Here is a 13,260-nt window from a genome sequence, read left to right on the forward strand (position 1 = left end):
TTGATCGATCGAGCCTTGCAGTTTTACACAGTAAATTCCTGCAAAACACTCAATTCAAACTTACACTTAAACAAACTTTGAGCAAGCCTAAATCTAGACTTGTTTTGATCATGGTTTGTCAACATATACAAAATGAAGTTCTAATACATTTAGTTCCTAAAGTCTTAGAACCTAACAACAACTTCAATAAACTAGTGGCCATTGCCACCATGGCTTGGTCCAGATGGTAATTGTTCCAGCCAAGATGCCATAGAGTTCTTTGCCATCTCGTAGACCGACAAGTATCTCTCGAGGTGATTAGCACTAACAAAATCCTCACACAACAACCTTGTTGCATTGACACTAGTGTGGCTCAAGATAGCCAATGAAATGACAAAAATGATCAATAGGGTGCAGAAATTCATCTTTAAAATTGCCCCAAAAGTTGGAGGAATATTATGAATTCTTAAAAAGTAGGTTTTTGGTGATTTGTGTATATGTTTATGAGAAAGTATGAAGTGAAGCTTTTATAGTGATAAAATTGTGCTAAGTCTTCTTGATCTCATCATGCTATGTGGGCTTTTAGGGATTTGGTATTGACTACGGCGTTCCAATGGAGTCATGCAGACTGAAGGATTATTTTCAAGGCCACGTTTTGCTGCCTAAGGGAAAATGGGGTATACATTTGGATTTCTAAACTTTTGAATGTGTCAATAGGTAAGTCTTGGTATTAATTAATTAAGTTCTCTTCTTCATGGCACACGAATTTGCTTATGTCAATAGCAAAATCTTGGTTTTTCATGCCGACTGTGTCGTGAGTCACCAACTGAGTAAATAGTGTAAACATCAAAATATATTTTGGGTTTCCTTGCTGACGTATCTATGGGTTGAAAATGTTGCATTTGACCGATAGTGTCCGATAGTTTTTTGCTTTATTTATTTATTTATAAGGATATATATATATATATATATATATATATATGCATCCAATAAGACTTTAACCCATGATCTCACACTTTTTTTTTTTTTGATACGCATGATCTCACACTTGCAAGATAAGAGAAAGCAACAATAATTTAGTTATATCTCATCGGCAGTTTTTGTATTATATTATGCACACTGTTCTTTTAAGTCTTTTTGCTGGGAAAAAAAAAAATCACATCCCAAGTTTGGTGAATTGTGATTTTAAATGGCAGAAGATTGGACAACATATAGGTAAACCTGTTAAAAGTTTTGGTTCACTAGCACATTAAAACATGGTATAAACATTACAACCTTGCATGTCGGGGCTTATTTATCATCAACTATGGGATATTAACAGGAAATGGATTTGTTCAATAGCACATATATATGGACACTGGTATAGTTCTCCACTCTCCGGTCAAACTTTTCATTCACATTTTTACAAACCGACCCGAATTACCCATGCATGTACATCAATCTCCTACCATTTCTTTTAAAACTTGATTTTTGTGTTTTCATTCAAACGAGAACACCAACAAAGATGGAACAGTTATGGTCGGCAGAATAAGAAAAAAAAGACAAAGCAAACATAAATAAATTAAAGTCTATAAAAGAAAGAACTTTTCTTTGATGCATGAATTATAACATTTATTCAATGAAAACTGCAAGAAATACAGCCGTCAATAAAAGCAGCTTAAGCTGCTGACAGAAATAATAAGAATCAAAGAATTTTTCTTTTCATTTACATTTGTCTCTCCTATAAGTCAGTGTATGTACTATATGCTTGTAGTTGTATAAGCATTTCATAAATTCAATGAACTAGTGACCAGGACCACTAGGACTAGATCCTGATGGCAACTTTTGAAGCCAAAGATCCATGGTGTACTTTGCCTTCTCGTAAATTGCTGAGTATGTCTGATGTTGATTACCACTAGCAAAATCCTCTTTTAAAACCCTGGTTGCCTCAACCCCAGAATGGCACGAAATGGCCACCAAGATTACAACAATCATCATCAAAATAGCGCTAGTCTTTCCAAAACCCATCTTTGAAAGTAGCTTCTAATTAAGTTGCTGTGATTTTGAACTGTTTTTCTTCAAAGAAAATAGCAGAGAAAATTATTTGTTCTTTGAAAGATTGTGTTTCTGAATGAGAAAATATGGAGGTGTGAGGTATGCTATATATATAAAATAAGTGATGAAGTTTACATGTGTCTTCTTGGACTCGTTTTATTGTTGGTGGGCGTTTAGGGGACTTACGTGTTGACCAAGAAGTGTGAATTAGTCGTAGAGTTTGAAATTTATTACCAAATAACCAAGACCGAATTTTTCAAAGTCTATAAACTACAAAGTATATTGTATATTTGGTTTGTAAAGTGTGTGAACTATCTTTGAAATTTTTTTGATAAAAAATGATATTCTTTTAAATATTTTTAAATAATATTTTTTTATTAAATAATTTTGGAGAATACACAATTATATATAGTATTCTAATAATTTTTTTTTTTTTGAGGAAAAGTATTCTAATAATTTTAAACATTATGAAACTAGTAAAAACTTAATTAATTTCAAATATTATTTTACATACTAAACATATAGAAGTCAATATAAGCAAAAAAAAAAATACAATAATTAAAACTAAAGAAAACCTTAATTTTTATAGGTAGAAATGTAATTATTAAGGCTCTCTAACTCCTGATGATGAAATTTATAAATTTCCTTTTCTTCTAAAAAAAAAAAAAATGAAAGCATTGCGACACCAATATTTCTAATATTCTTCAAATGAAAAAAAAAAAATATATATATATATATATATATATCTTTTAAAAATAAAAAGAATTTTATTGGGCCAAGCAGCCTTCCTCAAGTTCAGTTTGACCAGTGAAGCATACTGCTTAGTTAAAAGATGGGAGAACTGAGAAGTTGATAGTTAAAGGATTGGGACTTTTCATGGTTTTTATATAAATCGATAAAAAGAGACATAACGTACGAGGTTGAATCCGTCACTTTATCCCATTCCACCGTTTCATGTTTATACGTATAAAAGATGAGTAATGTTTATTATATATACAAATTATTTTACAAATACCTCTAAAAATAACCGGAATCGTGATTTTGAACTTTGAAGCTACGATTTTCAAGGCTTTTGGGGTGCGTGTAAAATAATGCGTGTACAACAAATTTAACTCTAAATAATTATGCAAAATGCATTCGAGTTTAATTCGACTTTTACGTGAAGAACTTTAGGACATGGCTATTTAAATATAAAGATCATTGCATGCCCAAAAAAAAAAAAAAAAATGCACGTAGTATAAGGTTGGTTTGTTTGTTTCTTTATTTTATTTTATTTTATATATTTTTTTTCAATCTCTTCTTCGTATTCATATATGACAGCAGTGAGGGTGCACACAGCTAAAAGCATGCCGATTTCCACCCAGAGATAATAACGCACAAAATTCTTTTAACACCTCGACTTTTATTACAACTCTAACATGACAAATGCTAAGCAGTTGTCTATTACTGTCATATAGATCTATCACTCTTTTTTTGAGTCCAAATCATTTGTATCATTTTCTTTGTGCTACTTTATGTTCCACAAATAGAAATCTATCATGTGTCCACCAATTTAATTAACACTTTATTTTATGTTTTTTCTTATTTCACTTATCTAAAATAATAAAAATAAAAATCCTCACACATCTCAGCACCACCACCAAACTCTGCTGCCACTACAAACATCATCACCACCCCCACAATCACCGGTAACTCATCAATATTAAAGAAATTGGAAATTTCAAAAAACAAAAAACGTATATATATATATATATATATATAGATATATATATTTTCCTGAGCTCTAACTAAACAACATTTAGATTTCTTCTCACCCTCGAATTCTCTCATTAACTCCTTCTCTCAGATTTATTTTGGTTGGATTTTGGCTGACTATAGTTGTTATTGTTGTTGCTTGGTGGTTGAACTTTGAGAGAGAGGGAGAGGAGTGATGTCTTGTGGTTGTGGTGGCGCTTCGGATACATGTGGTTGTAATGGCAGCTGTTGTGACTGACCATGATGGGTTTTTTATGGGTTTTTATTATTATTATTATTTTTTTTTTTGTGGTGGAGTTATGGTGGTTGGTGGGATTGAGAGGGGCAGTGGGAGTGGCTTGGGTTTCATGTGGTGTGTAGATCAAGAGAAAGTGGTGGCTATGACTGGTGAAGTGGTGGCCAGTGGTGATAGCTAGTTGCCGAAGCTGGTGGTTGACTATTGATGACATCAGTGAAGGTGGGTGGCAGCAATGGCGGCAATGGTGGTGGCTGATGGGTATGGTTTAGGTTTTTTATTTATTTTATGAAACTAAAATTAAAAAAATATATATTGAAAATTAGATTTAAATTAAATGAGTGTAGTATAAAGTGAAACAGGAAAAATGAAACAGAAAATTTAAATTCTCTTTTTTCATAATTTACAGTCAGGCACATCAGAGTTGTGGCACAAAAATTGTGTCCACAGATATTATCTTACACATGCAAATATATATAGAAGCATCAAAAGTATAAAATGTAAGAGAAATGAATCAAAAAAAATGCGCAACAGTGTTACAATTTGCAAATTGTGATCACTTATCACCTTTGAAGTATATAATCAAAGATGTTTATTTTCAGTTACATTAGATTTGTAGAATTCTTACTCCGTATATTGAAAATCACACACCATTGTAAATCTCTTTTATTTAACAGTATATATATACTTGTTCTTTGTTTTATTGGTATAAGTGTAACCCTGTTTACAACTTCCATGACTAGTGCCCGGAGCCTCTAGGGCTAGGTCCAGATGGCAATCGTTCCAGCAAACACGCCATGGAATTCTTTGCCTTCTCATAGAACGATGAGTATGTCTCAAGGTGATTAGCACTACCAAAATCCTCACCCAACAGCCTGGTTGCCTTGACACCGCTGTGGCTTAAGAGAGCCATTGAAATGACAAAAATGATGACAATGTTGCTGAAGTTCATAGCTATAATTTGCAGAGAAGTTAGAAGAATATGAATTCCGAAAAAAGTAAGTTTTTGGTGTTTTGTGTATGTGAATGAGAAAGTATGGAGTGAAGCTTTATAGTGATAAAATTGTGCCAAGTGCTTGGACTCATGATGTTATTTGGCTTTTAGGGTTTGCGTATTGACTAGGGCGTTGTAAACTAGTTAGGCAGACTGAAAGACTAATCAAGGCCACGTTTTGCTGCCTAAGGGGGATACATATGTTTTCCAAGGTTTTGAATTTGTCCACGGCCATAAAGTTTGAATTAAGTAACAAGTGTCCTTCATGTGGCACATGGAGTTGCCTATGTCAAAGGTAAATCTTGGTTTTTCAAGTTTTGTGTCAAGTGACAGCGTAGTAAATAGTGTAAACCTCAAAACATATTTTGGGTTTTCATGCTAAACTATTTATAGGTTGAAAATTTTGCATTGACTGTGTAATGTGTATTGTTACAAGATCTGACAGTGTAAGTTGATACTGTATTCTTTTAAGAGAAAAAGAAAAAGAAAAAATTATTGAGAAGGTTACGCACATATCCAATAAGTATTGAACTATGATTTTACCCTCCATTTAACACTTATATGGAGAGAAGATAACAATTCAGTTAGAGTTCATTGGCAGTTTTTTTTTTTTTTTTTTTTTTTTTTTTTTTGCCTATAATTATGTACAAAATGGCTTTTTAATGTGTTTTTGTTGGGAAAAAAACGTTGCTTTCCAAGTATGGTGAATTGTAATTTAAATGGCACAAAATTAGAGAACATATGAGTGGGAATGACAATTTTGTCAAACTCCGCTTGATTTGTCTCTTCCTATTTCATCTAGCGCGGGTTTTCCCTATCTCGTAAAAGTGTTGGGATGGGGGGATAAGTTTAGACTTTTTAGACCCATCTCACCCCGCTTTGTCCCATCCCTACCTTATTCCACGTTAATAAATGTTATAATTGTAAATTTTTTATCCCCTAAAACTCTACTATTCTAACAAACATATCAATTTAACTTATTTTATTCTACCAAACATATCTCTCTATCTCTATTTTGTTATCTGTTACACTATGAGTTTTTTTTTTCTTTTGTGATATCATCTTTTTAAACACATGCATAATATTATTTAGATTTTGTTAAAAATAAGTTTGATTTGATGAGATAAATTTAGTTGTAATTTCAAATATATTTATATTAATGAAATAGTCGGTAGTGACTCCAAATGAGAAACAAGAACAGTTTTACCAACTCAACTATTGTGAAAAAATTATAAAATTAAATATATGCATCTATAACATTTCTCTATCGGTAGACCTTTTAAAATTTGTGGTTCAATAGCACATTAACAGTACGTATAACCATTACAAGTTACAACCATGCATGACAGGGCTCATTTATGGTTAACTCTGGGATATTAACAAGATGTGGATTCTGTAAAATAGCACACATGTATGTGGATATTTTCATCATGCGTGAACGTCAATATTTTACTATTTCTTTTACAATTTGATTTCTGAGCTTACATTCAAACTAGAACGCCAAGAAAGACAACACCAATTATGGTTTCCAGAATAAGATATTGACGTAGCAAACAATATATTTTTTAAAACCAAGATGATCATATATCTTAATTCATTAAAATTCAAATGGTACCCACCGTCAAAGAACTGCTTTTGGATAATTAGAACTTTTATTTAGTGCAATTGCAAAAAATACAACCCTCAATACAAGTAGCTTAATTAAGCTGCTGACAAAAATAATTAGAATCAAAGAATTATTCCTTTCATTTACATTTGTCTCCTATAAATCAGTGTATAATATACTATATGCTTGTAGTTGTGTAATTGGGAATGTCATAAATTCAATGAATTAATGACCAGGGCCACTGGGACTAGGACCTGATGGCAACTTTTGAAGCCAAAACTCCATGGTGAACTTTGCCTTCTCGTAAATTGCTGAGTATGTCTGATGTTGATTACCACTAGCAAAATCCTCATTTAACAGCCTGGTTGCCTCAACCCCAGAATGGTACGAAATGGCCACCAAGATTACAACGATCATCATCAAAATAGTGCTAGTCTTTACAAAACCCATCTTTGAAAATAGCCCAAAATTAAGTTGTTGGGATTGTTGAACTTTCTTTCTTCAAAGAAAAAGGCAGAGAAAATTTTGTGTTCTTTGAAAGAAGTAGATTTTTTTTGAGAAGAAGTAGATTGATTGTGTTTGTGAATGAGAAAATATGGAGGTGTGAGGTATGCTATATATAATAAGTGATGGAGTTCAGATGTTGTTGGTGGGCGTTTAGCTAGCTGGGTTACGTGTTGAACAAGACGTTGTGATTTAGTCGTCAAATTTGAAATTTATTATCTAAAAATCCAGGCCGAATGTGTGAAAGAAAATGTTCAGGATACACCAAGTCAATATAGTGGGAGGGTGATCTTGGTCTCTCACGTGTATAAAGAAAATGTCCAATAACCCGTGGCACTGACTAAATTTTTGTTTAGGGTCCCACTACATATATATGAAAGAATATATATATATATATATATATATAGACACGCGTATTCCTTGTAAATAAAACAGGTTTATAACATAATTTGGCTTCCCATATACAATAAAAAATATATATATATTTACATTAAGGTTGCGTTTGGTGTTGGCTTAAAAAATCAGTTTTTTTTATTATTTAGCTTATTTTTGCTACTATTTGTCATTATTCATAGGTCTTACCATACTATTTCAGTTACTTTTTAGATTTATCTACAGTAGTTTTTGTTATCCACTTATTTGCTGAAACTGAAAACTTTTTGCTGAAAGTACTTTAAATAAAGATAAAAAGTTAACTGAAAATAATATAGTGAAACTTATAAATAGTACCAAAAAGTATAGTGAAGCCTATGAATAATACACTTAGATTAGGGTGCACTGGACTTTTAAGCCAATGAATAGTACACTAAGAATCTGTAACTCTATAGTCTATCCTATATATTCCACTGTTTTATGTTTTGATGTATAAATGATTCTGTCCAAATGCATTTAAGTTTAATTGCATGGACGTGTAAATGACCAACTATAGGGCGTGGTTATTCAAATATTAAGATAATTGTACGCTAAAAAAAAAAAAAAAGGTACTAGTACTTACAGGGGGTTTTCTTTTTTTTTTTTTTCAATCTTTTCTTCTTGTTCGCAGATGACAGCTGCTAGGGCCTAGGGTGCACAGGATTCAAAGCATGTCAATTTCAGCACTTAGACACTAACGCAGAGTTCTTTAAGACCACAATTTGTCTCAAATCTCATGTAACGGTCTATGAATGATTATTTAGTACTTTCACATAAATTGATAATTTTTTTAAAGAAATTATTCGTGTCCAGACAATTATATATGCATAAAAAGAATAATATATAAGAAAAATAAATTAGAAAGATGCACAAGAGAGTAACAATTTGCAAACTTTCATCGCTTATCACTTTGAAATAATTGAATTAAGACATTTATTTTCAATTACATTAATAGATTTCTATAAATCTGTATCTGTATATGAAAATTTACGTACCGTTGTGCGAGCATATAATTCTTTTATTTGCTTAAGCGTATAACGCTGTTTCAAGTTCAAACGAGCTAGTGCCCTGGGCCTCTAGGGCTAGGTCCCGATGGCAATCGTTCCAGCAGATATGCCATGGAGTTCATTGCCTTCTCGTAGACCGACAAGTATCTCTAAAGGTGATTAGCACCACCAAAATCCTCACACAACAACCTGGTTGCCTTAACACTGGTGTGGCTCAAGATAGCATTGAAATTAAAAGAAAAATTATCAAAAGGGTGCGGAAGTTCAATTCAAACAAACTGCCCTAAGTTGCTAAAAAGATGGAGAATTATTGAGTCTTAAAAAAAGTAGGTTTTTGGGACTTTGTGTAAGTGCATCTCCAGCAAAATCTCCAAATTTTTGTATTATTTGTAAAATGAACAGTGACTTTTACCTTTTAGCTACTCATTTTTTCAAATACACTTCTAACAGATTCTTTATCCCATTCTCTTCTCATTTAAATATTATTTCTTCATTCTTTATTTATTCTTTTTTTAACAACTACACATCTTCCAACATTTTTTTATTCAACATCTAATTATTATAATAAGAAAAAAGCATTTGAAGAGTGAATAGTAGCTCATCAGACTTGATGAGCAAGCCAAAAAAAAATCTAGGAATAGAGAGTCAATTGGAGAGCTTTTTTTGGGTTTCACTCTCTATTGTAGAGAGTATTTTGGATTTACGTAGGCCATTGGAGATGCTCTAAGTGTTTGAGAAAGTATGAAGTGAAGCTTTTTATAGTGATAAAATTGTGCCAAGTCTTACTAGACTCATCATGCTATGTAGGCTTTTAGGGCCTTCGTATTGACTAGGGCATTCTAAACGAGTCATGCACAGTGGTGGAGCTACATGTATGAGTGGGGGCCATCCCCCCCCCCCCCCCCCCAAAAAAATTAAAAATATTTTAATATTATATATAAATATTTATTTTGGGGGTCAGTTAGCCAAAAGGTACTATTAAAACTGAACGAATTGGGCCTATGACCCAATTCGGGGATATTTAATAGTCCGAGAATGGTCAAATAAGGTTATTATGAGAATGATAAAAGAAGAAGAAATAAGAATTGTATATGATAGTCCAAAATATGACCGAAGAAAAAAGTCATATCGAAAATGGAAATCCGAGGTCAGTAGGAATGTCCTATCATTCTGAATATCCTTCAAGGTTGCATTACGGTTAGAAGTCAGACATTAGATAAGAGAGGAGTAGAGGGAGGCAACAAATATCTACAAAAGCTGCCGCCTCTACATTAAATGCATCCCAGCTAACTCTCTGACCGTATTAATGTGGAGGTGATACTTGAACAGTGGTGAAGCAGCCTTACAGCTGCTAGTTGAAGGTTCTGGGAGGTGTTGGATAGGACAAGAGGGAGTTCCTAGAACCTAACCTATACGTGTGTGGTGGGGATGATACCAAAATTATAGTATATAACATGGAAAGGTGGCCTAAAGAAAAGGGATCGGAAAAAACCAAGAAATCTTTGTAACAATCTTTTGAATTCTTATGACCTTGATCATCAACTTGACATTATAACATAGCTCCTCGGACTATGTCAATGACAGATTTTCTTACCTTATTTGTGTTTGATTCTCTTAAATAAACAATTGTTATTGTCTTTCTTACCGAATAGAACTAGTTTTTTCAACCACACTCTACAAATTCATTGTTTGGGCTCGTTAGACTAAAACCTAATCCTATATTGGGTCCAATCCAATTTTAGTCCTTACATTTATCATTTTAATTATCAGCCTACAAAAATGGGACTCGGTCCCCCCAAATATTTGAGCTAATCCAATGACGTTCTTACAAAAATTGTCCAATTGATATAGAGAATTTTTTTTTCTCACATTTATTATTTATTGTAAAATGTGTTCTTATGTTTGTTAAAGTTTTGGATCATTCATATTTTTGAATACTTCATTAGTTTAATTGAAATTTTTTTACTCACTTTGGTAGACAAGTTGGTAACTTATATTAAAAATAAAAACTTTAAGGATTTACTATGAAAGATACTAAATTATATGTGTGTATAAATGTATGTGTTTGTGTGTGTTTATTAAAGTTTGTATAATTTAATAAATTAGTATCATAAGTTGGCCACCCCAAACAAAAATTTCTAGCTGCGCCCCTGGTCATGCAGCTAACTAAGAATCATAGCCATATAGTTTGAATTAATTACTGCATTTCGTGTCATGTTCAAGATTCAACAGAATAAATAGTGTAAACCTCAAAATAGACTTTGGTTTTTCGTTCTTAACTATCTATATATGGGTTGTTGAAAATTTTGCATTTGGTTAACCAGTGTTGCTGAATTTTTATTATTATTTTTTTTTTTTTTACATAGTTACAACATGTCCACTAATCTCGAAACTCAAGTAATTTCCCTTGCTAGACCCTAAGGACAAATTTTACTAATCCCTTCTAAATTTTTCTGTTATTAGTTATTATACCCACGTCTACTTTAGTTTGGAATAAGATATTCACCTAATGCAGGACAATTTCAAGTAGCTATATCCTAATCCTCTTATAACTAATTAGTTAGTTAGTTAGTCAGATGATTTCTTAAGTATTAGTTGATAGGATTTGGACACTTGTCAACCATCTAGAAGCTGCTAATTACAAACAACTAATATAAGTAGTAGAATGTAAGCTCTTTGTAAATTAGTTTTGGTAATTGAATGAATTTTTAGCCTTTGTGTGCTATTTGGAACTAATTGTTTTTGCAAAAGTATTTCTCCACTTATCATTTTGTTCTAAGTAATTCAACCCTTCTATTGATTAAGACAGGTAGTTATGAGAATATGGAGTCACAAGGGATTTTGAACAAGGAAGAATTGAAGCATCAACATAAATTGTCTTGCTTAAATAAATGAGATGAAATTAGATTTTCAAGAGATTGTTATTCCATTCTTTGTGATGAAGTAGACATACAATCATGTAATTACGATAGGCAAGCCATCTTGGGAGGAAGGTGCAGCACACAAAGTTTGCACAAGATAGTGCTTCACTACTCATTACAAATAAAGAAGGAAAAAGCAAGTCCCAAACCAATGGCCAAGATGAAGAAGGCTTTAAAATTGGAGGGTCAAACAAACTTGAGGACAAGTTTGCTTTCAAGAAAGGGAGTCCTCCTAATGCAAATGAATCTACATTGGAGTTTCAGTTGTGTAGGACTTTGCTATGCAAAATTAGCAACATTTGGTGTACGTATTGCCAACAGCTGCAAACTCATTATACAAGGCAATTGCTAGAAATTCATACAAATCTTGTGGCAACTAAGAGCACTTGAGGTCAAGTGCTTCTTAAGAGGGAGAAACCTAATGCAGGGCAATTTCAAGTAGTTATATCCTAATCCTCATACAACTAATTAGATAGTTAGTTAGATGATTTCTTAAGTATTAGTCGATAGGATTTAGACACTTGTCAACTATCTAGAGGCTACCAATACCCAACAGCTAGTATAAGTAGTAAAATTTAAGCTATTTGTAAATCGGTTTTGGTAATTGAATGAATTGTTAGTTTTTGTATGTGATTTGGAACTAAGTGTTTTTGTAGAGGTACTTATACACCCATCAATGTATTCTAAGTAATTCAGCCCTTTCATTTTTTTCTTAACCATACACAAACAGCCCATCACATTCCTTGCATCATCACCTCCCCAAAAATGCAAAATATTTTTAAAGCATTTTTTCAGAGATTTTTTAAAATCTTTTTTCAGCCATTTAGAGGTTGCTGTAAATAGTTTACATTTTATAAGAGTGAGTATCTTTTTCTGAACTAGAGGATATAAGTGTAAACAGAAAATCTTAGAAGAGGTTAGTAAAAAAAAAAAAAAAAAAAAAACCTAATGATGTTAATAGTGCCAGTAATAATGGATTCAAATAAAAACCAATTACAGTTTGTCAACTCAATTCAACTCTTGTAAAAACAAACTGTGAATAATATTGTGTTTATGGTGTTGCTCTATAAGTAAATCTGTTAAATGTTCTGGGTCAATGGCATGTTAATTAACAGGTAGGTATATTTACAAGTTACAAGTTACAACCATGCATGTCAGAGCCCATTATATGATTAACTCAGGGATATATTAACGAACGTGGATTTGGTTCAATAGCACATATAATATGGGCACTTTTAGTCTTTTAGAGTTCCTCAATTAAACTTTTGACAGACATTTTTTGGATACCAACCCAAGATGGTCATATATCTTGATTCATTACAATTCAAATGATACTGACTTATCAATTTGATTAAATCAAAGAATTAACCGATGTTTGATGAATTAGAACTTCTACTCAAATGCAAATTGAAAGATATACAACCGTCAATACAAGCAGCTTAAGCTGCCGATAAGAACAAAGAATCAAAGAATTTTTCTTTTCATTTACATTTGTCTCTCCTATAAGTCACTGTATATACTATATGCACGTAGCTGTATAAGCATTTCATAAATTCAATGAACTAATGACCAGGGCCACTAGGACTAGGTCCCGAGGACAACTTTTGAAGCCAAAACTCCATGGTGTACTTTGCCTTCTCGTAAATTGCTGAGGATGTCTGATGTTGATTAACACTAGCAAAATCCTCCTTTAATGCCCTTGCTGCCTCGACCCCAGTTTGACACGAAAGGACCATCAAGATTACAAATATCATCATCAAAATAGTGCTAGTCTTTCCAAAACCCATCTTTGAAAATAACCCAAAATTAAGTTG

At 32.5% G+C, this 13,260-nt stretch overlaps 1 long non-coding RNA gene across 1 annotated transcript in view; it reads right to left on the minus strand.

Annotated features, from left to right (window-relative positions):
* The window catches only part of LOC126702491 (uncharacterized), a 42,167-nt gene extending 28,907 nt beyond the window's left edge, over positions 1 to 13,260 (minus strand). The window contains exon 1 of the long non-coding RNA XR_007647763.1: positions 13,247 to 13,260. This is a non-coding gene — a long non-coding RNA (uncharacterized LOC126702491). The remainder of the gene's footprint in view (positions 1 to 13,246) is intronic.

This window comes from Quercus robur, chromosome 10, assembly GCF_932294415.1.
Source record: "Quercus robur chromosome 10, dhQueRobu3.1, whole genome shotgun sequence".
NCBI lineage: Eukaryota > Viridiplantae > Streptophyta > Magnoliopsida > Fagales > Fagaceae > Quercus > Quercus robur.